The sequence below is a fragment of the Passer domesticus genome, chromosome 1 (assembly GCF_036417665.1).
Source record: "Passer domesticus isolate bPasDom1 chromosome 1, bPasDom1.hap1, whole genome shotgun sequence".
Taxonomy (NCBI): domain Eukaryota; kingdom Metazoa; phylum Chordata; class Aves; order Passeriformes; family Passeridae; genus Passer; species Passer domesticus.
Genome location: NC_087474.1, coordinates 6163618 through 6190104, shown reverse-complemented (window position 1 = coordinate 6190104; position 26487 = coordinate 6163618). Strand labels below are relative to the sequence as shown.

The 26487-nt window shown below is 39.7% G+C and overlaps 1 long non-coding RNA gene across 1 annotated transcript; it reads right to left on the bottom strand.

Annotated features, from left to right (window-relative positions):
- Positions 1–10352: 10352 nt before the first annotated feature.
- On the bottom strand, positions 10353–26356 carry LOC135286906 (uncharacterized). Its single transcript, XR_010350899.1, has 3 exons — positions 25779–26356; positions 20782–21486; positions 10353–11775 (listed from the first exon to the last, which is right to left on the bottom strand). It is a non-coding gene; the product is annotated as an uncharacterized LOC135286906 (long non-coding RNA).
- Positions 26357–26487: the final 131 nt, after the last annotated feature.

Below are 26487 nucleotides of genomic sequence, written 5' to 3'. Positions count from 1 at the left end.
CATCGTTACTCCTCGTTGGAGGTCTAAGAACACTAATAAAATGGTTCTATCAAAAGTTAATTTAGGTGAAAGATTTTTAATGTCTGAATATGGATCACATTTTAGCAAGTTCAATTGATTGATTAAAACAACACCAAAACAGGAGCAATTCAGGAAGGGTTTCTGAATTATTAGTCACTGGAAATTTTTTACTGTTCCCTAAGGTTGCCCAGGTCCACACCTCCCAAATTTGCCAAGGGACAACTGAGAGGAAATTAGCTGAGCAGACTACTCTGAGACGTTCACCCCTGTACCAGCCCACCTGCCAAAATTCTTCTATCAAGGACAGTATGTAAAAAAGGAGGGTCCTGCCAAGAAACAGCAAGTAAGGAAAGCAAAGGAATATACACCATCAACAGCATTAGAAATGTCTTGGCTCCCTTTCATACCTCCCCTCTGGCATTGCTGTAACTGAATTCTGTCCCACCACCTCCCAGATCACCTTCCATATAAAAGCTGACAAAAGCCATGCAGTCCAGAGCTTTCACTGGACTCCCATGGGTTAACACTTACAGACTGATTTCTGCTCAATCTAAGTATAATTTCTTTCAAACAAGAGCTGGAACCACATTGAACTGCAGCTCTGCAAATGAATTGTTTGAAGAAAGATAAGCCAAGCACTGTGAAACATGCAATTAATACACTGAATAAATTATGAACTGACCCCAGGGAATAAAAAGTAAAAGAATGGTGTCTGTTTTTTCAGCTCCTTGATAATGGAAAAGAGGTCAAGGCTGGAAAAGAAAGTCAAAATCATAGACCAAAGTGGGAACATCAAGTCAGATAGAGCAGTAACAATTAAATGCTTTAGAGGTTGTGAAAGCTCAGTTCCTGTATTTATCTGCTGCTGTACACTGAATTTTAACACCAAAGTGACTACCAGCCCCCATATTTCAAAGAACATCTGAGGAATATATAGACATGGAGGATCTTGAAATACCAAGAAGTAGCCTGGGCAGTCTGCTGGACTCGTTCTGTTGGCAATCTGTCTGTGGGAAGTTGGGCTGAAGAAGCAGAGGTCTTGTTTTATTCTAAATTCCAAGGTCCTTCATCCCACACTAGAAATGAGCTGAAGAACCAGCAAAACATAGTGCTTTAGAAACAAAAGATGTACCTTCAGGCAGCTGTTTAGAGGCAAGGAAAGTCTTTTGCCATGAACGAGGACCATATTTATGTGAAGTGCATCTACTGGTATTGAAGACCAACCCAAAACACAAACACACATCCTTGAATTTTACCTGCCCTTTGACAGTGCATATGGGAAAGCTGGGCTGCAAAGACATCTGCAGCAGATGGCCTGCTGAAAGTGCTGCAAGTTTGGCTGGAGGATGAGTGACAGCATTCCCACCTGGACATCCCCAGTGCACAGGCTGGGGGTGAGCACAGACACAGCACAACAGCCAGGCACACCCATTGGTGCAGGAAAGAACTCTTACAGCCTAACTCCTGGTATCTGGGAGGCAGAACCATGAACAGAACGGGGTTTTATCATCAGGAGAGTACTTCACAGTGATCCTCTGACCCTGCTCATGCACTTCTGACCAGCTCTGCACTGCCCTCAGAAGAGGACAAACAGACACACACACTTACATCCTCTGTCTGCAGCATCCATGGAGTGAAAACACATTTGTCCTCTTGTCTGTAAACCACTGTAACAGTGAAGTGAGCATCTGGATTCCTGACCTTTCCCTCCAAAGGCTCTGGAAGAAAGCATCAGATGAAGCCTGGTGTGCTGCAAAGGCAGATCAGGGAAAGTTCTACAGTAAAGTAGGCAAACAATCCAGACAGGCACACCCTGAACTATCTTAGTACCTGTCTTTGTCTCTGAAGGAAGCTGAAGGACCTCACATCCTCCATAGAAGTTTAAAAAAAAAAGGTTTTGATCCCCAAAACTTTGCAAACAGGTGGGCAAGTTCAATCCCCAAGGGCACTGAAGTCCCTGCATGGAGGGATTGGGATCCCCACAAGGGCTGAGTGCTCTGTACTGACATTGGTCAAGCCAGCAGAAGCAAACCTAGCCTGTGATAGGGCTTGTCAGGCAGCATATCACCCAGCAGGCTTAATAGCTCTGACTGATCTGAAAAGCTGTAAATTAACAAAATCTGTATGTTTTACAAAATTGAGTAAGTAATCAAAGCCCTGTGGTACTGAAATGATAAGCCCAAAGATACAGCATAGGAGAAAGCTCCTTATTGCTTAATCCTCAGCTCTCAAGCAAGCCAAGCATAAAATCCTTTAATCAAATCTAATAACCTGGGATAATCTTCAAAATAATGTCTGCAAGGAATAACACATTCCTGCATTCAATAAAGCCTGAGATTTTTTAAAAAATGGATTTTCATTAGCAGCACTGCTAAAGGTATTCTCACATGTTGCATTATGCATAACTTCCCACAAGTGAAAAAAAAAAAAGAATATTCAAAACTCCATTGATTACTCATTCTGACAGTATAAAAACCAGATCCCTCAACCAGTACAGCTATTTCTTATGTACAGGAAAAAATGACATGTAAGTGGAACCATATCAAACACCAAAACATGATGCTCTCTGTCCTGAAAAAATCGTCCTAGATATCAGAATTATTTATGGTTCATGAGAACAGATTTATAAAAAAGAAAAATCTTACTCTTGCCTTGGTTCCTCAGTGGTTTTTTTTTTTAGCTGCCAAACAGTCTTTGGGGGCTTTGGGTTCATATGTATCAATCAACCCACAGCATCATTTATTTCTAGGGAATTCTGTCTACAACTATTTTCAAAAACTGAGAGTATACAAGGCTAAAACATATTGTCTTATGGAAGGTTTAAATGCTATTAAACACAACAAACTCTGTCTTAATACAAAACATCTCAGAGTCTAACAAGAGTCATTTATGCCTCCTCTGCAACTGATGGATGACAAATGATAGACAAGTCCTAACTCCTTGCCAATTTCTCTCTTCAGCAATTACATTTTGCCTTTCCACAATGTTCTTGCAGATTTATTTCATTCTGAAGCATGACAAACAATGAAAACAAAAAAAAAAAAATTCAAAAGCTGGCAAAATTATTTCATTTCATAATGTGAACAGATTTGCCTGTATTACAAACAAGTGATCACAAAGATGTTTATTCTTCTGCTCACTCATAAATTGTGAAGTGATAATGTGGTATTTACACATCACACCGAAATAAACAGTTTTCAATCAAAGGTTTTTATAGGAATTTCACTCTCTGTCTGTGAAAGGGAAAAATCAGCTGTGCCATGGGATAATATCCCTCTTTTTGCTGACTAGACGTCTGAAAGTAAAGATAGGGCAGCAACAAGTGATTACTGCCAGCAGTATTCCTGCTCATCCTCGTGTCATTCTGCTCACAAGCCAGTGTGGCATCAGTAGGGAGAAGGGTCACTGTCTCCAAATAGTAATGCAAATAAATATTTCATTCACTCACACCACAGAAAATCAGGCTGGAAGAAATCAAATCCAATCCATAGCATCACCTGGTCCGCTCATCTCCCTGCCCAAGGCATTCCTGACATTCTTGATGAATATTTGTCAATTAAGTCAGCCCCAAAGACAAGATCTCTGCAGCTCAAATTGAAACTTTCTTGCTGAAGGTCAAACCTCCTCCTTTTCCATTTTAAAAATGCATTTAGAGAAGATACTCTCCTTTTTTTAACTAGAGAAAAAAGAGGAAAAATAAGTAAAAAAGTAATATGAAAATTAATAAATAAGATCGTATGTTTTTATCAGCATTCTTGTTTTAGCTTGAACAAGCCAAATTCTTTCAATACTTTCTTGTAGGTCATGTTTCAAACTGTTCTCAGTTAAAGAATCGATCATCTCTGTCTTGAAGGACAGCACTAAAAATGGCACAATTCTCTGTCTAAGGCCATCCTTTTGCTACACAGAAGTAATTACATCACAGGGCAGCCTGTGCTCCTGTTCACACATTCCCTGTGACACTAAGTGCTTTGCAAAGCTCGCCATCATTCATCTCTGTCTATTTTGCAGTTCTCTGTAGCCTCTTCACCCATCTCAGAATGTCCTGAGAGTTTTCTTCTTATCCTATACTCCTCTACTTGATTATTCCTGCATAAGTGTAATCATTCCTTATTAAATAATGTTCTCATTTTTCAGGTCATACCTCCATTCTGTCAAAATCATTTTGAATTATGGTCTATGTTGCTCTGATGGGGATTCTCATCTCAGGATCCTCTCCTTTGTACAGGTCACTAAAAAAAACACTGGTCACAGCCAAACCCTGAGGAAATCTTGAAGGACTTCACTGACTATATCCTTCATTTCGAGGTGAAATGCTCCTGTGTTCTGTTTTTCTGAAAGAACTAATCAGTCTAAAATCTAATAATTTCTTCTAGACCACACTTCCCTAGTGTCCATCCACGTTTTACACCCACTGGCTACACTCACACACTCCAGGCACTCCCTTGGGGAAAAAAAAAAAAAGGTTGCTAAGGGCTGCTAAAATTCCTTTAACAGAAAAACTTTCCATTTTTGGAAAGTTTGAGAACTCCCTCTGCTGTTTTGCTCTCCTGCTCTGGCTGTCATTTCACTCCTTTGTGCTACAGGTATTAACAGTGCTGTCCACCTGCTGGCAAGTGAAGATCAGCACAGAATAAAGCACTCATCAGTTTAGGCTTCTCCAAATCTTCTGTCTATTAAGTGTCAACGTTTGGACTTCTCCTAAGTAATGTGCCTTGCTATTTCATCTCACTTCATGTCTTAACCTTTTTGATTAGGTCACTGAGAGCTCTCACAAGGCCTTTATTCTCCTTCTTAGTAACCTGACCTAGTTTCTCCTTTCTGTATCATTTCTCCTGTGTTTGAAGTCAGTGAAAGGCTCATAATTTAGCCAAGTTGATCTTTTACTGACTTCTTATCTCTCCTCCACAAGGAGAAAGCCTTATTAATATTCTTCTTAAAGGAACTGCCAGCTTTCTTAAATTCCCTGTTCCATCAGTCTTGTGTCCCAGGCAACACCTTCCAATTTTGTGAGTATTGAAGCCTTCCTAATTGAAATCCATTGTTACTGTTTTGTTGCTTATGTTCCTTCAAGTCCTGTGAATCATAAATATATCATTTCATGATCATTCTCCACTAACATGATCTTTGTCTAAATATTGTCAATTAGTTTTTTCATCAGTCAGTATTTAATCAAAGTTCACCCTATTCTTCTTATCTTAATTAACTCTACCAAAGTCCACAAGAAACACATTCAAAGCACTTGCTGAACAGGCTCTCTCTGAAATATATTTTATTTGCAACAGATATATGGGTAACTAAGATTTAAGCTGCATTAAAATTTACAGCTCCTTCTGCTTGTTCATCATCCTTTTTGCATTACAGTGAGTGCTCTCACTCCTATGACTTTGTGAAGAACAACCCAGCCTGGTTTTTCTGCCCACCTAAGTCACCATCTTTTATGCTACTTCTGGACTGATCAGTTCCAAGTCAAAAATCTTCAGTGGTCTCCATTTCTGCTCATCCCCTTGCCAAACATCATTCTTAGGTGAGGAAAACAAAGACCTCTGGGTATGTAGGCATGCATTTACTTCCAAGATGTGTGTTGTCACTCCCTGTACTGATCTCAGACTGAAAGGGCTGAAAATAGCACCAGCTGTGCCCTTGTTTCTCTCACCCTTGCCCTTTCTCAGCCCATTATGACCCCTCTGACCTGCAGTACTGAAATGCTCACTGAAAAGAAGATCCCACAAGACAGGAACCCAGTGAGACAGAAAGCTGTGTGTACATGGCTGACCATAGCAGATCAATCTACCTCAACAGTTCAGTGAAAGGAGTTTAGCAGCTGGACAGAGACAGGATGATCCAGCAGCTGTACCATAAAAAGGCAGAAGCCAGGACAATGGAGGAGGGAAAAAGACATTCACAGAGAAAATGATGCTCAGAGAATCACTGGCTTTGGAGATTTTCAAACTGGACAGAACAAGGCCTAGGTCCCTGAAGGCTCAAAGTCTGTTCTACTGAAGTCTGGGGCTGTGATCCTGCTTTTTGGCCTCCTTTCATAATCCTGACTTTTACCTTCATGCAGTCAGTGTCATGAAGGATTCTGCCAAACTTCACACAGCCCAGCACTGTCAGCCTGAGGTTCAGCAGGGTCTCCCCACTCATCAGCTCCTCAATCACCTGAGTCAAGGAGCTCTGCTCAGTGCTGTCATCAGAAACTTGCTGCACTGCCTGTCCTGCTGGCCCTTTCCAGCACATATCGTGGTGGTTCCAGTTCACCATGAGGTTCAGGGCTTGTGAACATGAGGTTTCTGCCTGTTGTTTGAAGATAGTCTCACATACCCTTTTTTCCTTCATCCCAAATTTTATGTATTTTGTGAACATTAATACAAAAACTCAGCAAAGATGGAAATGCATTTACAAATTCATAGCAAGTCTAGAGCACTGTCCATTACTTATTGAAAAACTGGAAGAGACAAAATGAAGATGCAAATTTAAAGAACATTTTATCTGAAGATGGGGTCATAAAAGGCTTTTTTATTAAAAAAGCAGACAGGTTATAACTATTAAATGGTTCAAAAATCAGGAAAAAAAAAAATGTAAGCCCCCTGCAAAGCCCACAGAACCTGTGCTGGATTAGCAAACTGCCATGGAGGCTACAGCACAAGAGGAACCCAAAAAAGAAAAACCTCTTGGCATCAGCAGAAAACACCCACTTTTGAGCTCTTGAAATAAATCAAACTCTCTTTACAGAAGCAGCAGGGAGGGCTGGGAGCAGAACTGCTGCAGAATCACAGAGCAGGCTGTTTATTAGCCTCTTACACACTCACAGGTTTGGGAGCTACTTGAAGATGTGTACACAAAGTGAAATAGATGGTGCACTTGCTATATTGACCCAAGCAAGTATCTATGAATAACATTTTCAAGCTTCCCCTAGAGTTGCAGTTTCAAAGCAGAAACTAATCAATGAGCACTGGCTGTAAGACCCAAAAGAGAAACTAACAGATACCACCAAAGAGGATTTTGCAAATATGGAAGTACTTAATCACAACTAAGGTTCAGCTTGGGTCCCATTAGTAATAGCACAAACACTTTCAAGAGCAGCTAATGATCTGAAACCAGCAGTAAACCTGCATGCAAACATGATAAAAAGCTTTGCATTGAATCTGCAAGCCTGCAGATGAACCAGAAGCAGATCACTGAAGAAGAAACATTGCAAATAGAAGAGAATCAGCCTGTGTGCATGTTTTTAATATCAAAGTTCTAACACTGTTGTCTGGGATGCTTCTCAAGGCTCAACAAACCAACTTCTACACCAGTGGAAAGAAAAATATCAGAATGAATACCAGAATCACAAAATCCCAGTAAAATGAGATAGTTCTCATTTGGCCACAGATAAATTGAGGCATTAAAGAAACACTAAATTACCAAAAGAACAGAGATGTCAAAAACAAAATAAATGAAGGAAATTGTTTTCATAGTATAAAATAGCAAGAATCTGGTAAAATGGACAGTCCTAAGCCAAGCTATTATGTTCCAGAAAGAATCATTTCAGTCACAGTCACTAAGGAGAGAAGAAGACAAGACTTTTAAGGACTCAAGCTTTTGAGGGAAGCCTTTTGACAGAAGGAAGTGAAAGGACCAGGCACCTGGTAATCCATGTACTGACAGCTCAGCACACTGCTGCCCCAGAGGGCTGCAAAACAGTGGCTTGGAAAGATTGTTCCCCCTCCTAAGACACTGAAAGTTTGCCTGAAAGCAAACTAAAGGGCTATACCAGTTACTGGATTTATCAGAGCTTACCGATTTAATGATGGTTTATTTAGAAAGTATAGAAAGGGAGTAAAATAGAGTAAATAGAGATTTCCAGGAACTGAAGCCTCCTTTTGCCATGATTTCTGTATCATGTATTGTGTTTGCTGCAAGATTTCATGTTCAAGTGAAGCAAACCCACACAGAGTCTGGCTAGATGTTATTTGTGAAGAAGCATTTCATGTCCTGCAGGAGTAAATTTTGACTACATATAAGGAAGAAGTTTCTTACATTTGATATCTTACAATAATGTTCAGTGAAACACAGGAACAGGCTGTCCAGAGACACGGTCAATGATCCCTGGAAACATTTGAGGCCAGGTTCAAAGGAGCTCTAAGAAATCTAATGTGGTTCAAGGTGTCCCTGCTCATTTCAGAGGGGTTGGACCACATGACCTTTAGAGGTTTCTTCCAACCCAAACCATTCTGTGGGCTTGAAATACTTACAATATACCCTTCCAGTAAATAAAATTGTCTTTGATGGTTAAGAGGTCCAGCAAAGAAGCTTTTATTTTCTGTTGCTTTGAGTAACACACAAGAACCCTGCATGCTAAATGGAATTCAAAAATCATGAAAAAGGATTATTAAAGTCCTGTTTCATAGCCAGCTTCTGTTCTGGCTGCACACTGCTCCTAAAGTCCAATTCACTCTCCTTAGCACTCTGTAACAGGAACAAGTTAAGTTTACATCATTGCTTATTACCACTGTAATCACAGTCCTGAGACAAGATTCATATTAGCCATTTTCTGCTCTTGTTGCATCATTTGTCAAGAAAATGAGGAATAAGAATTTCAGCACCTAATATGCTCTGTGAGTTATAGGACTGTGCCAGGATTACACTCAGCTTTTCTGATAGCTGGTAGCTCTCTGTCCTACCTTTCTCTGCATGCATCTGCTTGAGAGCTGACTTATAGCCAGCCATCACTTCACTTTTCCAGGGAGAGCCTTCACTTCTGGATCTGCCCAAGCTCTGGCACCTAGCAAACAACCAAAAGAGGGCAGTAAATCTATTAACTGAACAATAGCCCAGCCACAAGTCTGATTCCTCAATCCATTTTGGGGAGCTTGCTTCAGCTCCCAGGTGTGAGGCTTAGTGTGCACATGGTCCATTTGCAGCTGTACAAGGAAACAAGGATGTCAGGCACAAGGTTCTGTATGTGTGTGAATCAGGTGATGGATATAATCCACAGGAGTGTGTAAATCTAAATGGATATGGCCATTGAGCCTCCACATAGAAATACACAAGGTATTTGGCGTTTCTTTTGGTATTTGGTATTTTATTTCATTGCCTTTGTGTCTACTGAAAGGTCTCCTCCCACACCCCTGTGCTGAGGGCAAAGCCAAGGGCAGTGGTAGAAGATCAAAGGAGGGACTACACAAGCCTGTACCAAAATATGTGAGAGCAGGAAGGATGCACCCAAGGGTGATGGCTGATGCATTAAGGATCTGTTCTCTATGTCCTTGAAAAGTCATGGTGGCTGGGAAGGCTTGTGATGACTTGAGCAAGTCAAACATCAGATGCATCTTCAAAGGTGGCAATAGGGAGCTGGAGCTGGGCTTAACAGACTGGAAAAATAAGCTGGGAGAAATTTCCCAGAATTCAGGAAATTCCTTGTACATGGGGAGGAATAATCTGGACACTGGCACAGGCTAGAGGCCAAGGAGCTGGAAAGCAGCTCCACAGGTGCTGGTGGGCAAATCAAGGGCAAGTGAGAAGTGCACCACTGCAGCAAATACAAACAAGCAATTACTGGGTAAAAGCATAGAGAACTAGTCAGGAGAAGTGATTTTTCATCATTGTTTGGCACTTGCAAGACAGCAGATGGAGTATTGTGTCTCAGTTGGGGCTCCTGTATACAGGAGGGACACAGACATACAAGAGAGTACAGCAGATGTTCCAGAGCCTGGAGCACATGAAGTACCAGAAAAGGCTGAAAAAGCTGGTTTGGTTCTGCCTGGAGAAGAAAGAGGGTCCAAGGGAGGATCTCATTACTGTCTTTAACTGCTTAGTGGGGCGGTATAGACAGAAGACACACAAAATGTTCAGGGAGGTGAAGAGCAACAGGACAAGGGGTAAGAGGTGCCAGTTACAAGACAATAAGTCCCATTAAATATAAGTAAAAGCTCAAGATCCTGAGGATAGTTAAGCCTGAAATCAGTGTCCTTAAAAACATTTACAGCCCAATTGGAAAAGGCCCTGAGCAACATCACCCAACACTGAAGTCCGCCCTGCTTTAAGCAGGGCCTTAGACCAGAGATTCTTCCACCTAATTCATTCTCACTTTGTGATAGAAGAACAAATTCAACATCAGCCTTTTTCTTCACTGCCTTTGTCTCCAGCCCTACAAGGTTGTGTTGTTTTGTCAAACACTCTCAAACACACCCTCCTCAGGGAGCCTTCTTCCACATCTGTAAATCTTTTGAAGTATTCTAATGCTGCCAGTAATTACTGTCTACCTTTGTATTATGGATGGAAAGTGGCACGTTGTTGAATATGAAAAGTAAAGTCACTCACAATGTACATTCTAACAACAGGGAACTTCGAGTGGAATTAATGACTGATGAAACCACAATGAGTTGAGGAAAGGGTAATGAGCTCCCTGTGGCCTCCACTGTGCTGCCCACGTTCCATTATCTGCTAAAATCTCTCTTCAAAAATCTAGATTCCAACAATATGTGAACTGAAACTAATGAAAACATCATCTTAATTAACACAATATGATAAAACAGGTGTAAAGCACCTCTGAATAGCAATGAACAGCAGCCCTGGATGAAAACAGACATATGCAGGCATAGATGTTGAAGAGAATTCTTTTCTGTATTTAATTTCTTGCATGGGAGTTGATTCCAGAAAAGTATTTACACCTCTTTCTTACAGATATATTTTAATATTTCAAATTAGATGTTCCAAAATATTCACAGGAAAAAAATCATATCATAAAAGATAATAGGCAGATGAAGCTTTCAGTTTTCACCATAAACTTGCAACCCAGATTCCAATAGAAACTGTACAAAACTTTTGAATGCATTTCTACAATTTTATGGCTTTCAGTCAAAATCTCAGGTTCCTGCAGGCTTCCAACAGCTGCCTCCCACACAGACAATATCAGAGGGGATGAAAAACAGGAAAGCCTCTCTTCTGCTCCAAGACTCTTCTTGCATACTAACTTGATTTAGGAATGGTATCACAGGGAATTTTTATAATGAGACATTGCCATCCTGTTTCACAGTTAAAATTCTAGAACCGCAGGATGTCTCTAGAGCTCTGCTGGACTGAACAATTGGGTTTCAGTTATTGTCAGGGTCCTCAGGGGACAGATATTTACAGAAGAAGAGAGAAGGTTAAATGTTATCGGTGTCTTGGAGTTCTTGGAGTCTTTGCTGAGGAAAAAGATGTACATTTTTCCTCTCCTTATTTTGCTGCTGTATGTTGGACCAATTTAGATTATTGCCCAGTTCCTAAGGCAGAAATTCTATTGCAAAAAAAAAATTCTAGTGCAGAAGTTAGTCCATCTCTGGATACATACATAAGGACTTTTTAAGTTAATTGCTTTTTTCCTCCAAGTGATATATTTTGGAAAAACAGTCTGTATTGGATGGAAGGTGACAGGAGGGGGATAGGTTGTCTTTGTGGCACCTCTGCACTTCTGACTTCAGGTTTCAAAGTGCCTCAGGGCACAGCCAGGACCAGCAACAATTTGCTGAAAGCTGTCCCTACAAAGGCATCCTCACGTTGCTCCTTCAGCATGGGAACCACTGTCCCAAGTCACAGCCCTGGCAGGGACACAGATTCCCATGATGCAGATGTTTCTTCTCCCTCATACCCTTCCTGAGGTGTGTTGGGAAAGACAGAGAAGGCACCAGGGTGATGTGGTGCAGAAATCACTGTCCAGCCAAGTATTTGCCACCCTGACCATTTCCTTTAAAGCCTGCTGCAGTCATCTCTGCCCAGGATCTCCTCCTGAAAAAAGAAATCAAATTTTATGACACTGATGCTGCCCATCACCACAAATTGCAAGGCCCACAGCAGTGTTTTCCTTGTTGCCACGGAAGGTCACTCTTGGCATTCCTTCCCTTCCTCAAGAGCTCTGTGTTGTATTTGCACATGTTCACTGGGCAGCCACCGTGAGGTGGATTAGGAGGAGCAGCAAAATAAAACAGCACAAACAACAAGGAGATGTGATAAGATAGCTGGCAGGCCTCCCTCATATTCCCTTCACATCTACAACAAATTCCAGGCTTGTTTAGGCTTTCCTAGCTTGTTCCAGGCTTTCACTAGGCTGCAGAAATCACAAGAAGCCAGAACTTGTTTTCCTGACTGAAGCCAGTTTTGCGTCTGGATGGTGGAGGCTCAACAGCAACACAAGGCATGGGCAGCCTCCCTAAGCTGGAGCTCCATAGCAGCAAAACAAGGGAAAGGAAAAGATGTGGAGCAACCAGAAATGAAAACTGTGTGCTGTCTCCCAGTCATTGTCCTGGGGACTGGAAATTCTGTGTGGAGCATCCTCCTTCCCCCTTTTGCATACCTATTGTATTTGTGGGGTGCCTCGACGTTGGGAGGAATGTGAATCTGACTCCATGTTCTCAGAAGGCTAATTTATTATTTTATGATACTACATTATATTAAAGAATACTAAACTAAACTATACTAAAGAATACAGAAAGGGTACTTACAGAAGGCTGAAAAGATAATAATGAAAACTCGTGACTCTTTCCAGAGTCTCGACACAGCTTGGCACTGGTTGACCAACAAGTCAAAATAATTCGCAGCAGAAACCCAATGAAACAACCACCTGTTAGTAAACAATCTGCAACCACATTCCAAAGGAGCAAAACACAGGAGAAGCAAATGAGATAATATTGTTTTCCTTTTTCTCTGAGGCTTCTCAGCATCCCAGGAGAAAAATCCTGGGCAAAGGGATTTTTCAGAAAATATGAATGTGACAGATACCTTCAAGTGGCTCCAGTGCTAGCCAAAACACAGAAGTGCTCTGCAGGGTCAAAATAGCCAGAATGCCCTTTTGCAGCAGTTTTGCTCATAGCCCACAGCACCCAACTGGGGATTTGCACAGCTCAGGGGCAGTGCAGGCTCAGCCACACACCCAGATGGCTCTATCAGCACATGTAAATCTCAGAATGAAAAAATATTGAATCATTGGAAAAGAGCTCTAAGATGACTGAGTCCAAAATGACCCCAACACCACTGTGGGTTCACCATGGGTCCATGCTGGGCTGGGGTTAGTGGTAGCCAATTTATTACACCAGTCCATATATTGCACCAGGTGATATATCTCAGGTCAAAAGCAGGACACATTCACATTAACATTTCTTTCATTTCTTTCAGAGAGGATCAAGATCAAAACAAGCTCGTCACCATGATATTTTCTGAAAAATACTTTTGCCAGGATTTCTTCTCCTGGGAAGATGAGGCACCTCAGAGAGGAATGAGAATAATAATTATCTGATTGCTTCTCCCTGTTCTGCTGCTTTGGAAAGTGGTCTGGATATTTTTTTGTCCAACAGGTGGGTGTTTGATTGGTCTCATGTGAATTGTTTTTACTTAATGACCAATCACCGTCCAGCTCTCAGACTCTGGGTCAGTCACGAGTTTTCATTATCATCCTTGTTAAATCTTCTGTCTGTATCCTTTCTCTATAGTTTAGTATAGCATTCTTTAATATATTATCATAAAATAATAAATTAGCCTTCTAAGAACATGGAGTCAGATTCAATCATTCCTTCTCTGTCGTGGGGACCCCAGAAATTACCACACAATCTGATAACCATCTACAAAAGACTACACATATCTGTGTTCTGCCCCCTTTTTCAAAGTTGAGAGCCCTATTTCATCCAGCTCCATGGAACAAACACTTTCATGGTCCAACTCACCTGACCTATTGACCAAAAGGAGCTTGGGCTGTCTGGGTTTGGCTGCAGATGGCTCAATTACAGACATCCAGAGATAAATACCTCAATCACTGGACAGAAAACTGAACCTGGGGATACCAACCTGGGGATACCAACTGTGTTAAGTTGTTCTGACACCAGCAGATAAAGCAGACCCTCCTCTGGGGCTGTCTGAAGCAGCTCTGCTGACTTCTGTGGAGCTGCACTGCAGGGCACCACTACCCCCATGAATTAAACACCAGGCTCTTTGACACGGACTCATTACAAAGTGCATTGCTAGAGTCCATTTGGAGTGCAATGAGTACAACAAAGATCTCAATTAAAATGAAAGATTATAATACTTTTTTTTTTTTTCCACTGTTCTTTGTTTCCCCTCAGCAAAACACTTGCAGATTTATAGTGAACAAGAAAAAGTGCAATATGAGTTCTAGGTGGTAGGTTTTTGTACTGATGGGATGTAGGTTTTTTAAGGAAGAAAAAAAAACAAAAAAGAAATATTTGTCATGTACTACAGCCACTGTTGTATGCATCAGCACATGAAATATGGCCCAAATTCCATCTTCAAAGCTATCACAAGAAATATTGTTTGTACTGAGGGTTCCTAAAAGGCTCTGGCAAGTTATTACATTTATAGTCCACTTTTTTTTTTTCTTTCCTTAAGATTTATCTTCAAATTTTACTCAAAAATCTAGGGCCAGAAAAATCACATTTGAGCTTAAAAAAATAATCACTTTCTCTCATTTCCTCTCAATTTGATAAATTAGTCTTAGTATTCAACTTAGAGATGCTTTCTGCAGAAATGCATAGTTACTATACAGCCACAATATCTTAAAGCAAAGAACTGATATTTTATGAGTCATTATTGTGAAATAGAGTTTAGAGCAGACTTTAGTATTTCTATTTCCCAGCAGTATTGCTGCAATTTAGCTGCTTTCATGAAACATCAGTAAATCCCTTATCACCCTTAGTACTTGTTGGTCTTTTCTTTCTGGTTTCAGATTAATGTGCTAACAAAAAGAAAATAATAATGAGAAAATACATTTGTTTGTTGCCCATAGAGAGGAAAAACTTGATAGCTCCCTGAACTCTGTTACTGAATCCTTTTCTTGGAGTGTGTTGGGCTGAAGTGCTTTGAAAAAAAGGAAGAATTAATAAGGAACACACAATGAAATAATGAGGGATAATGAGTAGTTGTCTGTGGACTTCTGAATCTGAGACTGCTCCTAAATGGCTTTTAGGACATGGCTGGGGTACAACAAAGAGTGGAACGCAAATCCTTTCGGGATATTTTTCTATTTCTGAACATGTACTGCTCACTTTAAAAGTTAATTTCTGTGAAATTTTCAGATAAACAAACAAGAGAGGATGAATAGAAAAATGTTATAGTTCACCTTAAAGTACCAGTGAATCTTAAGAAGCAAAGCATTGAATTATTAAGAAAAAAAATATACATATCTCTATAACTCAGGCTAACTACATCTAGGATGGCTGTAGAACTGTGAAATCTAAAAATAGAAATATCCCATGGGAATATACAACTGCTGGCTTTTGAGACCATGGAGACTTTATGAGTGGAGATCAGTGCATTACATTTCTGTCATCATTCCCACAGTGCAGAGGTCAAGCAAGGGTTCACAAAGGGTAAGGAAAAAATCATTCAAAGTCTGTAAAATCAACTTTCCACCAGGAGTTTTAAAAATACTCAGTTTGGCTTAAGTGATGAATTAGTCTATAAATACCGACTCTAAAAAAGAGATTTTTCTGACTTAACAGGATCTTTAGGTCAGCAGACAAAGGCATAACAAGGTCCAATGTCAAAGTGAAACAAGTTCCAGCAGGAAATGAAAGCAAATTTTTAGTAGAGAATAACAAATCACTATAGGACACTTACAAATTACTAAAAGCCTTCGACCACCCCTTTGAATTAAAAAATCTTCCTACAATTTTCTGGGGAAAATAACTCAGGGAGACTTAATGGAACACAGTTTTGCTCAAATCCCAATGTACATTTACAGGCACTCTTTTTCTCTGCGTTTCTGCAGAGGAAAACAATGCTGTGTTCAAAAAGCAGCTCTGAACTTGATTTCCAAGTGATTCCTCACAGCAGCCACCATGGCATTAATCATCAGCTGGGATTTCAGCACTGGAAGGTTTGCTTCATAGCCCATTCAAGCCTAATACACAGAAATGGGGAAAATTTAACTTTGCACCATCACCAGGATTCATCGGAGAGTACAAAACTATTTCCACAGTCATTATTCTTAGATGGACAGACATGAGTATTTTATTTCCTACCTACACACTAGAGCAACCCACTCCTTCCCCCTCTCTGCCAGTACCCAAACTCTGCCAAACCCCTCTTGTGATTTCCCCATTCAGAGCAAGTTCCTAAATCAAAGTGAGAAGGTTCCTCTGAGCTGTCCAGTAACTGTGAAAGCCAGATGTGAACTCTACCCACATAAGCAGAATCTCTTTTAAATCAAATGTACAAGTGCCCTCTGGCTGCTTAAAAATCTGGATTTCTCTCTAATAATTTCCAAAATTACATTCTTGCTTTTTTACATAATTTATAAACAAATTTGATTTTCTAATTCTGTAACGAATAATTATATAGTAATTATAAAATAAGTATCTGTGGAAAGGGTAGGTATATTTTAATTTTGCTACAAAGTTTTATTTCCCATTTTTTGCTTAGAATGAAACTTCCTTAACATGCTACATGTAAAACAAGAATTAGCCTTGTTCTCTGCACCTCTGACACGCCAAGATGGTTTCAAATGCATGACCACCAGAAAATTCTCTCAAGAGTTACTGACTCTTTACACCAAAAGACAAGCAGAGATTTTTGTAGACAATTCTCCATCCACTCCCATAACTAAGAAATAGCCATCAATTTTCAAAATATTTGAACCAGGAATCCTGCTCCAACCATTTGTGTAAGGTTGATTTGAGACAAAAAGGGGTTGGGCAATCCCATTGCCATCGTGCATTCCCTTAACATCAGAACCACTCAGTGAAAATTGAATCAGAATCTTTTCAGTGAAAATTTGAAGAGAGGAAGTGAAGGCTTAGACACATTTAGATCCTGAAAGTTTTGTGAAAAGAGGTTCCAATGCAGAGGAAAGAAATTAGATCAGCACTACTTTAATTATGGAGTTAGACATCAGAGAATCCCCCTGAGAGCAGCTCTACAAACGCTGTTAGAAATTCAGGGAAAGTTTCAGTCAGAGCCTGCACATAATTTGCTGGAAGATAATCCAGCCACACAATATAAAGCCACAGGAAACCAAGATTCCAGTTTCCTCAGTCATAGAGCACACTGCTGTATTTTTAGACCTGCTTGGATCTCACCTCTGCAGCTCTTCTCAAGGCCCTTGGGTTCAGCACTAGTGAATTAACTCACACCAACCCAAAAGCCAATTTTACTAATATTTAGGGTTTGCAGGCAAACCCTAAATAGGTTTACTTATATTTAGGGTTGCAAGAAGGGTATTCACCAGCAATATCTTCAAGTTTAATGAATTATAACATTCAGGGAAAGCAGATAAGACTCATCCAGCAGCTGCCGTTGTCAACACAAGAGGCATCAACCAATCTTAAAAGGTTTGGTTAATGCCTGAGGGATTTTTATTAGAGACTTCGAAAGCATATGAGATTTTAAGAAGGATAAGGATTTTAAGAAGGATTAGCACACAAGATAATGATTCAAAAAGTGTGGAGTACTGCACAAAAAGCAGAAGGATGCCAGAAGCAAGATAAAAAGAGAAAGTTGTGAGATGGGAGGAGATGTTGGCAGGCTCAGAACAATGAGGTGTCATAGTAACAGGCAAATTATAAAAATAAAAAAACCTACTAAAACACACCAAACTGAGAAAAAGAGGACAGAAACACTGGCAAAGACTGTGACCTGTCTAAGAAATGGTGCAAAACCATCAGCAAATTCTGCTTGATCTAGCAAACATGCAAGCAGTTCTCTGGTAAAGGTGTAGCAAATTGATAGAAGCTGCTTTGCCTAAGGCCATTTTCACCATCATATTTATGTATATCTTGTAGCACTATTTCACAAGTCAAGTTTCATTTTCCATCTCCTCCAAGACATCAATTGCCTATTGATTTCTTCATTTCAGAATCCATTGACCTCAATTTGAGCACAAAGGGGATTAAGATGGCCATCGATTCAGCAACAGTGGATTAAAGTCAGTGCAGACACTCACGGGTACTCAGTGAGGAGACAGGACCACCAAAACACCAAACTTGCACTGAGGGAAGCACACAGAGCTGCAGCACAAACTGACAGCCAGAGGAAACACTCAAAATGCCAGCTCCAATGGAAAATAATTGTGGAATCAAAAGCTTCAGTTGGTACATTCCAGTTTTACAAAAAAAAAACCCACAAAATTTCCCCTCTTTCCCCAGCTACAAGAAATCCAAATTAAAGCAAGAAAAGATAAACACTATTAACTCATCTTCTCCTAATTACATATCTTGGTGTGTACTTAGCTTTTCAGTCAAACTCTTCTCCCACTTCTTTAAATAAAGTCCCAGTGACAATTTTCTTCAGCCATTTACACAACTTCATTAGGGAAGATGCTGTTCTTCACCCTGGTATGTTTGGAATCAATTTAGCAAACCCAAGCCCTTAATTTATCAAGAGAAATCACTTTGGATCCATGCATGCAGCTGAAATTGAGACTTTTCCCACTGATTCTTAACAGATGTTGTGCATATGTTTCTTTAAACCTTTAAGGCTTCAGAGTCTGATAGAAACTTCCTTTAGCTCTGCTTTACACATTTTGACAGAAACTCACTCATTCTTCTATCACTCCTTCTTGCTGTCTCACAAGATCTGAGTTTTATATACTCATTAATCAAGCTGTGACAAGAGCTTAAAGCAGTCCAGGCATGTTTAATTTACAAGGGAAGCAAAGGTCTGAGCACATGAAGTGAGCAAAGTTTGAGCAGGAGATGTGACACTGGCTGTGGGCTCAGTGGGTTTAACAGGCACCAGCAGAGGCTGCACACACTCACAGGACAGCCTTGTGCTTGCTGTAACAAACAAGGTTTGTTTGTTATAGGCTCCTTTTGAAATATTATATGCTCCCTGTTTGTTTGTTATATGCTCCTTTTAAGTTCCTTTTTAGTTCACTGAAGTTGTCATGATACAATGTTCACAGGCAGAACCCCTCATACCCAAGGGGGAACTGCACTGACAAGAATTCAATTCCTTCCATCTCATTCAGCAAATGAGGATTGGGTTAACACCAGGCTAAACCCAGGATTAACACAGACCTCAAGATCAGCTGTGGATTGCCCTACCTTTGTGTCTGTTGGTGTTAATATAGAAATACATTAAATGTTGTTATGAACTGAAACATTCTACAGCCAGACCATATTCCAAAGAGAGTTACCACTCAGGAACACCTGCATTAGTGTTTATTGTCCCATTATGAGACATTTAATTCAAAATCCTTTCATTGATCTGAATGTCACATGTAATTTAAACTTGACTCAGAATAAAAGAAAGTGCAGTATTGAATGTGTTTAATACATTATACATTACATCAAAATATTCTAGGATCTATGGCTGATCTTTCATTGTTATTATCAGTGCCTTGGAAAGCATCCACTACAGTAATATTTAAGCTTAAAAAATAAACTGAAGAAATTTAAAGTTCATTATTTCTGTCCTAAACTTTCTGTTCTCCATTTCAAGGTAAAAGAACAATGTTCTCTTGGTGATAAGAACTAAACAGAAACCCTAAGGAGACTGGAAGAAAGCCTTTATGACTACTCATCTTAAAGTAATTAAAATACTTTTGCGGATTTTTACTCTTGCCAAATTAAAGAGGCTTTCCTCAGACACATCTGAATTACAGTGGGGAAAAGTTGCTATCAGAAGTACAAGGAGACGAAAGCTTGTTGTACCTGGACCCCATGCTAAAAAAATATTTTCAGTAGCCACCAAATACATTGGTCAGGTTGAAAAAATGCTGCAAAGAGAAAGTTTAATTATTTGCTTTAGTCCCATTTATCTCAGCAGGAGTCACCCAGGGAATACACTTCATGAAGTGCACTGTATTTTTCCTCAGTGAGGATGGTCTGTTAAACCCCAGCCAAGTGTCTGCCATAGTATAAGGATTTCTCATTAGGTGCCTAGAGAAGAGTCATTTTTGACCTAAAACTAAAATCAATGTCTCAGTTGGTGCTTTCAAATCACCCTCTCTGCTCTCATCCACATCATCCCTCTGCCAGCACTGGGAAAAGAGCAAAGGGGCAGAGCAGAGCTGTGTCCTGGACAGTTCAGCCTTCTCTCTGTGGGAATCAATAGCACAACACCCACTGACTCCAGTGAGACAGGAATAAACCTCCAGAGCCTGGAATTTTGCTCTGATCTCCAGAAATGCTTAAAATACATACATTATTTCAAATAATATATGTGAGCATGCAGATCCTTTGCTGCCTCTCAGTTTTTGCAATCTCTTTCTGGTATCTGTAAAGCAGAAATGCAAAAATATTTCCCTAAATATTTTGTTCTGCAGATACAGTGCTGTGATGTTTATTTTTCTCTGTTTACTCTTTCCAGCATTAACAGCCAGGTAAAGAAATCAGAGTTATCCAGCTCAGTGTAAAATAAACACCCATACTCTCCCACCTCTCTGTTCTACCAAAGTTACTCAGAGCTGGAGTAGCAAACACACAAGATTAACATTTCTTGTAAACACAACATCTTGTTATGAAACAAATCCTGAGTTTCAATAGCTAAATCCTGTGGAACAGTACAGTTAATTCATTAATTTACTAAGAGACTGATGGCACCACAGTTTTTAGAAAAACCATACTAGGGAACAGAGCAAATAAAAGCAGAATGTTCTTTCAGTAGATTTTATTTTCACCTGCACTTACTTATGGTATCAATCAAATAATTTGTTAGTACTTCTGGTATGGTTGATGAACTACTTTTGTTTGTCTCTCTTGATAATTTTGCAAAAGAAAAAAAAAAACATAATTGTGATATGTTTGAAAGCAAGAGCATCTCTGGTACTTAGATGTCATTTCTTACCTGTGAAGGTCCAACTTGTCCTTCTGGGAAATCTGGAGTTAAGAAGATGATAGCAAAAGGCTCCTTTCTGATGAAGGCAACATCTTCTCTTGCTGTGCATATATTGCTGATATTAACAGTATTCTGGTTTCATTTTTCTTGATTTAATGTATAATTTTAATAATTGCTGGGACAGAAAATTTCTGTAGTATTTATATGGGAAACAGTAGGAATCCTTCCACCCATCAACTTCACCAAGTTATTTTCTGTTGTCCATCCTCATCTAATCTATTGCACTCACCCAACAGTCCATTAGTGCTTGTTTTTATGAGTACACATTCTATTTCTGAGAGAAGTTCTGCAGCTTACCTGCTGGTGACCAACTTGCAGCTCATCTCAGTTTCCATGAAGTTTCCCTCATTAGAGTCCTAATACCCAGGTTTTTTATTAAATTTAAAAGCATTTTTAGCAAGAAACCACTTCAGTAGCTCTGAGAATTTTTCACCTGTGTCCTTTCCTTCTTAGAAAACCTTTGGTGACATCAGGAGATGGAAACATCTGTGGATCTGGGAAGCTCAGGAGAATATCCCATTAGGTTGCATCCATTGCTGACATTCAATTTGCATTAAGATTCCTGAAGTAAAAATTGTGCCTGCCTTGCCAGAAAGGGAGTACTGTTCATTCCTTCTTCAGTGTCCACCTCTTCAGATGACACCTGCATGTCACCTAAAATTATTAGATACATTGTAGGCAGCAAAATAAGTTTACTGATACTTTTCAAATAAAACTAAAAATATAAGACATAAACAATAAAGGTTACAGCATAGGTGACTATCAGGAAGGAGTCACTCATCTGATAATTTTATCACATACAGAAAGCTGGACTTCAGGAAAGACTGAAATATGCCCCTAAGACACTTTAGTGCTCAATATCAAGTTCACCATTTTAGATTCTAGGCAAAATCATTTATTCATGCAACACTTTAAAGAACAATGGATCATAAACTTCACTAGAAACTTCAAACTGATGAAATTTCAGCCACTAACATATTAAAAGAAAAAAAGAATCAACTGTGAGACAATTTCTTAGAGTAGCCTGAGCCTGGCCAGAAAAGAAGATTAGTGCATAAATAAATATTACCATATGCACACGCTCTTTTACTTTACAAAAACTATTTCAGCCATGAGCTGACTGCCCATGCTGAGCACCAATCCCAGAGTGCCTGGGGAGCTCTAAGCTGACACAGAGGGAGCACAGGCAGATGAAGTGGATTATTTATCTATTTACACTTGGTTGCATTAGAGCCTTAAAGGGCTTATGACCAACACCAGAGGTGTTACCATCCCATCAGCAAGGCAAGACATAAGCCCTGAAAGAAGGTAAAGCTTTGCATTTTCTTAAATGAGCAGAGATATGATTTTCCATGGATCACTGAGGGAAGCAATAATTGCCTCAAGGCTTATTGCAGTTTTGGCAGGCAGAGTTTCTCGGCTGCTCATGGAGGATCATCAAAAGGCAGCATGCAAATGGGGCAGATGTTTAAAATTTCTGCAGTTTTTGACAGCAAAACAGTTGAAACACTTTGTTGCCAAGGTCCTTGGAGGAGACAGAAAATGACAAGGCTGCAGAAAGGATAGAAGTGTCCTTTAGGTTGCCCACAGTCACTCATATGGGTACCCCAAAAACAACAGCCAAGGTGGAGTGTGAACCTTGGAGAACACAACTTAAAGGATGCATCTTCACAGTTTCGTGCCAAAATCTATCAGCTCTTCCTCCATATACCTCACACATGTATATAAACCATTTCCAACCAAAGAAAACCAATTCATGAAATAGCTGAAAAGAGCTTATTCTTTCTCTGCTGCTACTAATCCTTGAAATCATGGATATACAAAAGTGACTCCCAAATCTGCTTGTTTCTTTGTGCTTCAAAAATAAACAATCCATTGTCTGGTGATCTGCCAGGCAGCACTGAAACTTCATTTGGAACAATTGCTGGTGCAAAAAGGTTACTGAAGTCAAATAAATGGCTGAGACTTCAAGGATGCGACCTCATTTGGAGCTGCTATTTTTAATATGTCTGATGTTCAAAGGAAAACAAGAATAAATATTTGCTTCCAATCAGGTACTTCATTCTCACACAGCATCACACAGCACAGCACCCTGAGAGAAGCAGCCTTTGATCTGGAAGTTATGAAACTTCACTTTTCAGTCCCTTGTCATGTGCCAGGGGAATTTCAAAATTACAGGAAATCCATTTGTCAGCTTTCAGCACAGCAAAATGTTCAGGCACATCCACAGATAATTATATGTATATAGAAGGGACCTCAAATATTTTCCAAAAATTACCTCTTTCTATAGCGTTGAGGTGAGGGTTACATTTTCTTCACAGAGACAAAGATGCTGATAGTGGAAAGACACTTTTGACTGAATAGTAATTATGTGCTAAAATTGCATACTAAAAATTTCAAGGTGCTGTCTCTTAGGAGTGGAATAGTCTCATCTGGGATGTGCTCAAGTCTGTGACACAAAAGATTCAGTGAAGAGCAAATTATAACAAAAACAAAACCAAATTACAGAATAAATTCTTTAGTCAGATGTGCAACTTATTTAAAAATATCTCAGGGGGAAAAAAATCTCAAAAATTATTTCGTTCTGTGGTATGAGTTGGCTCCTGAATACCCAATTTCATAGCAAATAAGATAAACTTACCCTGAATCAGTCTTTTTCTCTGGGAAGAAAAAAAGTTGACTTTTAAGGTCCTGGACACTGAGAAGCCAAATCATAATACAAGGTTGGATCTGAACATGGATTTTTTTTGGAAATACATTGTACCTACTGGCTCAGTGCAGTGAGCACACACAATCTTCCAGAACCTTCAACATCAGTTTTCTTCAACTTTTTTAAAACATGTGGAATTTATTACATCCTTTCCTATCTCTAATGCAGCTACAGAAAGAATATTTTTCTCTGTGAAAGGATTTGGGCAGATGCAGCATCTTGCTGAATAGGGATTCTGCTAAGGCTGAACTTCCATTAAAATTGTCAGTGGGAGAGGTATGGATTTTTATGACTAGGTTTACGAAAACAAAATGTACTGAAATGTATAAAAACTGATAACATGGAGCATTTTCAGCAATAAATTGAGGCTTGTGGTGACTGACAGCACATTTCAAAGCAGCAGAAATATACATTTGAGATAAAAATATACGTGATTTACCAAGGGAAATGCTGTTTTCCCGGGAGAATGTCTAAAATTTGGGGTTTTTCTCATGATGGTGTTCATTATGCTCTCTTGGCAAAAAGCCAGTGAGGCCCCAAAGGTCACAGGTTACATTTTGGAGGACACATCAGACCAGGATCCATCCCCTGGGGCTGCACACAGAGCCCCCAGTGCTTCCCAAAGCCTTTGCCTCTGCCAACACAGCTCTGCTGAAGGAGCATTTTCAAAAGAAAACCTCATTTTCCAGTAAAACTTTTCAGATAACACCAGCTCCTGCTAAAATGCTAATCTACCTCTCCTTTTAAATGCAACATTTATGGTTTGCTAAACCCACAAATTAAGTATCCATATTACATTTGCTCTGTGTTTTTTTCTTAATGTGCTGTTGAAAATGAGTAAAATGTACAGTTCAGAAACCCTGTGCCTTGCTGAGGCATCTCTAAAAAAGCCCAGCTTGGAGATAACAAAAGAGCCTTGGAATCATCTGATGGTCTCTATTTTGTGGGTTTAATTTAATTTTTTTGCTGAACTCAAAAGCATTCTGTCTGCAGAGCACTTGGAGCTGCAACAGTGACTGTGCTGTCATCAAATTCAGACAAATCCCACTTGCATTGTTTCATCCTATGGAAATGGTCATGACTTACAGGAAGAAGCATAATTATGTATTCATTTTGGGCATCATTAAAACCAGGAAGATTGTTCTGTAAGATAGATTTAGATATAAGAGCAAGCCAGAGGGAACTGAATCTATAGAGAAGCTTTGCTGAAAGATCACTGTAAATTAAATCATTTCAAAAGCATTCACAATAGGTTGGTAAGCAATTCTCCTAGAGAGCTTCCAGGGCTTTGTACAGCTTTTGAATGATTACAGATTCCTAAAAAACACAGAATATCTGTGACAAAAATCCCACTATCAACTCTGGGTGATGGCTTTATAGGCTTAGTGGTTATCCTACTCTAATTATAAATAAAACCTTTTTTTTTAACAGAGCTCAGCTTCTGTATATTATCCACATTACTGGAAGATGCAGTTTTGTCTTATTTGTGCCTTATGCTGAAAGAAAAACAGCAATTTTAGCTTCTAGTAAATTGTCCTGAAGGTTTTCAGTGCTGCCTGGCAGACTCAGATATAAAGAGCAGCAGAAATAGAATTTAATTCCAATAATGAAATTCCAATTTTATACTGTGATGAGATTAAGAAAGCCAGGTAATATTACAGGATAAATTACGAGTATGTAAAACTACAGCATGCAAAACATTAGGCCACTATTTTATTACTCAATTACATATTAATATGGAATTAAAAGACATCATGGTGTGATTTTATTGCTAACCACATCTGTTTGCATTTTTTTTTATAAGCAACCACTGAGTCCTTTCAGAAGAAATTTCCTTTTTAAAGCCTGAATTACCATGCCAAGAGGAAATCTTTTAAAATTCAACAATCAAAAAGGCTAATCAAAAAGGTTTAATAAAGGCCTTCTACTGGAAAATGGTGTTCATTCAAAGCACTCTCTTAGGATAATTTCAAACTTTAAATGAAAAGCCTAAACCACTATGAATTAAAAGGGGAGTGGGAAGAAAGAAAAAGAGAGAAATATTATAAAATCTGTCCAGAAATACAGGTTTTAATGTGGTTCAGCAGCTCCTAGTGCAGATTTTGGTGCTGTTTTTTCTGGCCTGTTCTTCGGCCAGATCCCAGACTTGGCTGCCCAGCCCCAACATCTTTGAGGTGACTCAGCTCAAGACCACAGCTCACCCAGCCCAGTCACAAAGAAAGTGTTTACAACTCACCTCCAGTACAACTCGAGGTGCCAAAGCTTTCTTAATCTGCTTTTTCCCATTGGCAGCCAAAGGACAGGGAAGGTGGGAGCAGGTGGATTTGTTCTGGTTAGTATGGGCAGGGCACATGTGGAAAAACTCCCAGTTGTGTCTAACTTATGGTGGTTGGGTTTATATGGATGGGAAGTGGATTCCCATCATTTTGGTCTGCAGCAGTGTTGACACATGTGAAATAAATCTCCTCTGGAGGAAGCTACAACAGAAGCTGTTCCCCAGGTGTTCACCAAAACCAGTACAAATCCCCCTCCCAAAGAGGGTGTAGGGTTACAAACCAAGGGCTGCTTCTTTGAACACCTCCAGGCTGCTTATAAAGTGGAAAAACTCACTCCAAAGCAACAGGTTCAGTTTGGTTTGCAATAAAATCTATCATAGTATGAGGCTAAAGGGGGTACTCAGCATCAGCTCCTCTGAAGGGTCTTTCCTAACACAAACACAGCCAATTCTGTCAAATTTAGGCAAATAATTTCCAGGCCTACGTGCAGCAGCACAGGTGTGTGCAGAAAGAGCCATAGCTAAACCAAAGCTCCCTGGTGCTCATATAAATTTAAGTATCTCCATCTAGTGCTTTTATTGGGTGTTCAGGCTGGTACACATGCACTGGAATAAATGCTGCCCAGAGCTCTGTGGAAATCAACCTGTCCTCTTTTTGTCAGTGCTAAGC